The following is a 4,960-nucleotide window of genomic DNA, read 5'->3' as shown; positions in this document are numbered from 1 at the left end:
GCCCGCACACACGTCGCTTATATCCGTCACTTGGTATTAACACTGTACGCAGCTTTCAGTTTGCGCACCAGTCCTGTGTGGTGCTACCGAACAACAACTAGCAGCACAACATGACTGACTGACTGCAGGGCTGACAGACGGAGGTGGGCCGGGCCCCCTCCCGGTTCACAAAAGTGAGGAAATCCTCGGCAAAAGTCTTTCTCCAGGCTCGCCGGAATTGCAGACTTTCTGAGTGTGTTTTACATAACGACAACAACAAAAACAACAACAAGAAGAACATCCTCATCCTACTTCTGTGCTGGAGCATGTGATGGCAACATGGTGAGCCTTTTAAAGGGGTATCCACGCGACTAACTGCAGGCAGAGGTTGCCTTGTTAACTTTCTTGGAGGGATGCGCCGTGGCATTAATTGGACACGGTGATGACTGTCAGGCAGCTTGCAAGCACCTGTGTACAGAAAAGTGGGGCTCAGGCCAGGAAGTCCCTGTTGTTTGCAGAGGCCCTCTTCCAAGGGTTGCAAGTATGGGTCCAAACCAAGGTGTATGCCCAATAAACTTGAACACAACTCAGTCATTTTTTTCATATAATCATACCATACTTCAAAAGCAAGAAGACACATTTGTAGAAGTTCAACATTGACAATAAAAAGACTGCATGCTGGTTGCATTGGCACTAAATAAAAGCTGACGGCTTAAATAATGCAAATATCAACCTTAATCCTACGGACTGGGGTGTTCCAGGGGTGTCTCACAGGTGCTTCTATCAGTCCAAATTTTCATTATTTTGATAATTAATTTGTCCCTGCTGACTTCATATGGTTTACTATTTCTGTTTAAGTTCGACATTGAGGTCCTGGGTGACATCAGTCAAAGTGGTGGTGGTGGTGGTGGTGGTGCTCCCCTTGTATTTCCATATTTTGTCTTTTTTTCATAAATTAATACTATTGGTCAGCTTTTATGCCTGTTTGTGGGTTTTTACAAATATTTAACCAATGAGAAGTATGAAAATAGAGCTGTGACTAAATCTCATTACTCCAGCGGATTTTTTAATTTCCTGAAAAGTAATGGTTTTGAGCATACAAATTATTATTTTAGTTTATCATTCATATTCATTCATTCATGGAGCATATTACTAAATAATGTTGTACTGATAATATTGTTTTAGTATATATAGTAAAGACAGATTGAGACCAGATAGGTTTCCATCATATGCATAAAACGAAGCACAGCATGTATGCATGGGCGTGGGGGGGGGGGGGGGGGACTAGGGGCCCAACAACACACTTTTGCCCCGGAACATAACATGTTAATCCAGCCCTGCTTCTTTGTCAGTGGATGGTAATCTCATAATGTGATGTCTTCTTTGTCTGCTTTGACCCCCATGGAAAATTAACTTTGCCCTTCTGCAATCAGAGCAGAGCTTCAAAGTCCTACAGATGGAAGAGACACAGTGACTTTAGATGTTTTTTTTTATGTGGGTGCATGAACTCAGGTTGGCCAATTGAAAAGTGGTGTTACTATAACCACAGTGCACCTCAGTGCTTCCTGTGAGACTTTGAAAGAACACTTTGCTTTTCAGAGCAAGTTTTCTCAAGGTCTACTGTTCCCAAAATAGCGCTGACAAAACACGCCTTGCCTAAATTGGATTTCTTTTTTGAACAAAGTCAAAGAATTTCACATTGGTAACAAAAGGTATAGTCTTTTGCTGTGGAAGAATAGCTTTTGATTGGTGAAAAAGTAGCGGCCTCAAACCATTAATGCAAGACAGGATGCTTTCCTGTTCAAACTGCTACTCGTGGGATTTCCAAATCAAACACACATTATCTGTCTTACTTATAATCTCTATTTCACACCCTTAATTAACTCCAGAGACAAGTCATCTCTGTACTGCTTAAAGTTCACCACAAGTGTCAAACGCATTTAATTTTGATTAACTAGTAATTAAATAAAATTCTTCCACCAAGCAGAATCATTTTTTAAAAGTAAGCTTAATAAAGTGATTGACAAGTGATGCGTTCTTATATACAGTCTATGGTTCTGACTGCAGCAACGCCTTCATATTAACACAAGAAGTCCAATACTAAATCCTGATCTTTTAAGTTTGAGTCCAAATCACCAAGGTCATGTCTATGTTAAGTTAGTCCTTGGGAGGCCAAGTCCAAGTCTCAGTATCCACTGTGAATAATATAAGAACTAAACAAAAAAAGAACAATTGAAGTGTGTCAAACATGCACAATAATATTTAATCTCATTACACAACAGCAGACGTTTGACTTGTAGTAGGAAAAGCAGAGGTTTTACTAATGACATTAATAAAAGCACTGTTCAATTCAAGTGTCTCCAGTAATTCATGACAATGTGACAGTACGTCAGCAATGGCAGGACCCTAAAACTGAAGCAGCTAAACAGAATTGAGCTATAATCAATGGTATGACGTCCACTTGTGCTTTTCCTACTGTGATATGTCATAATGCTTTTTGTGGAAAATCAATTTTATTAGATACTAACGATACTTAACGTACTTTCACTATGTAACTCACTACAAATACAAAAATCAACAAATGTAGTCATGAGAGCCGGCATCTGTTAGATTTTTCCTTGAGGTTTAAACATCACACAGAATAACATTAAAAAGTCCACAGTGATGAATATCCATAATAATTCATATAATATTCATATCACAAGTGATAAAACATATAAGTTGTGAAGCCAAACAGATTTGAGTACTGTATCATCCAGCCGCATCTGAAGCATACATTTTGTTAAGAAGTCTCATTTTTTGTTCATATGTTGTTCTAGACTGGAATGGAAATGTAATGCTTTATGCAGTAAGTACTACCCTCTAACAGCATGTAGCATGCATGACTCTGTGTGGTGTCCAGTAAAGTGGTCATTATTCATGTTTAGGTCGAAAGAGACACAGAGAAAAGAATACAGTGGGAGAGTCACAAAGCCCTTTTTCACAGTTTCTCTGACCCTGCTTTCAGTCAATTTGATGTTAAATTACAGCACACATACAGCATGATTTGAATGTAGCTGGGACTGCAGTAGTTTGTCTTCCAGTTTTCACATGCTCTGGCTCATTGTTTAGATGGAAGTTGGGCATAGCTATTATGCAGAAATTACATGAGGTCACTAAACTGCAGGAACCAGTTGTTGAGGTGTAACTCTTCCACACTAACAGATGCGGCAAAACTAACAGGAGGATCAGAGAGATGTCAACAGTGCACAGTCTGCACACACCCACACAGGCCTTAGAAAAGGTTGAATCAGACAATAAGTGAAAATTCCTGTGTGTGTGCACCATAAGAGTGTGTGGCCTTGAAGTAATTAGACTCTACAAAGGTGGGATATAGTTGAGGTTTTACAGAAAACACGGTCTAGTGAGTGTGTATACAAAATAAGGAAGACAACAGATTGTGTTCTTTGGAAAACCCCACTACATTTCTCTGTATTTGACTGAAACCACAACAATGAATACCCTGTAGCATCCAAAAAGATCAAGAGGAATCAATTAACTAAGGTATGTGGCAGCTTATAAGGATGACTAGTAAATGCCATTTGATCAGGTCCCTGATTGATTATTATTGGATGGTGAAAAAGGTCTACAACTTCCGAAGCTGGCCAGGCTCATTACGCAACACTAGTTTACCCATTTACTGCCAGTGTAGAGCTTATCCTTAATTACACACACGCACACACACACACACACACACACACGCACGCACGTACACAGTCCACACACTGTGGGATTCACAATTAAGCTGAATCAGGATGCAGGGCTTGGAGAGAAGGTCTGCTAACGAGACAGCACGCTGAAAGAGGGAAAGAGACAAGCTGGAACATGAACTGGTCCTCTGTCAACAACAGGGTCCAGGAGACTCTGTCCCAGTAAGTCTTTTTCTCTGCTTGTCCACCACACTAAAACACACAGGCAAAAGATAATAAACATAGCCCGAAACATATTTGGTGCTGATATTTCAACTTTAAGGTACCCTCATCCAAATCTCATCATACTGGTTTGCCTGAGTGACCACATTTGCTTGGATGTCAGTTCTCAGTACTGAGCAGTTCTTATTTTTTCACACTCAATTGTACAGTCATTCTTTTACTCCGAAAAAAGGAAGTTTGTTCCAGTAAGTGTTTAGACACACAACTGTCAACTGTGCACTCTATAAAAGTTTTATCCTCAATTGCAAACATTTCCTCTCTGAACAATACAAAATGTCAATATAAAAACCAGTAACTGATTGTTTTATACACAGACACACACGAACGCACACACACACACGCACACACCAGTATATGAGGTTAAGTATGTAAGTTTCTCAAGGTAAAACCATTTTTACTTCTCTCTCAGTATCTCAATTATTCATCTTTTAATCTGAATCTACGGCGCTGTTTAATGGGTTGAGAAACAGAGCATTTCCTACTTACAATTGTGTTATAGTGGAGATGTTAAGAACAATTTCATTAGGTAATTTTTTGATATGAACAGTAGTGTAATGTAATTCAAAATATAATTGATTCAGAAAAAGATTTTTAAAAATGAGGTGGAGAACAGGTGTCAAAGAGTATAAATTTGCAGAATTGCATTTGAAGATGTCAGCCAGTGGAAAAACACTTAACTGCTTCAAAACCTGACACACTGCTGGTCTCATGATGAAGCTTTTGAAAAGCTCAGAGGTAAAACTTTAACGACTCCCAGACCTCCATGTTTCCAGCCTCCTCTTGTTTTCCTTTGTTTATAACGAGCACAGCCAGGCACGGATCTAGATCTCAATTCCTGCCACCTTTGAGGACTTGATAACAAGGGTGTGTGGTCATTGATGCGGAAAAGTGGGAAGGGGGATAAGACACTACAACTTCTTTTTTTTCAGTTCCATGCTGACAAATCATACGTCTGTCTGCTTCTGTGGCAAGGACACATATTTGGTGTCAAACAGCTTATACCTTCAATA

Source organism: Scomber japonicus, chromosome 17 (genome assembly GCF_027409825.1).
Source record: "Scomber japonicus isolate fScoJap1 chromosome 17, fScoJap1.pri, whole genome shotgun sequence".
Lineage (NCBI taxonomy): Eukaryota > Metazoa > Chordata > Actinopteri > Scombriformes > Scombridae > Scomber > Scomber japonicus.
The sequence above is the reverse complement of the archived record's forward strand: the minus strand, read 5'-3'. Positions refer to the sequence as shown.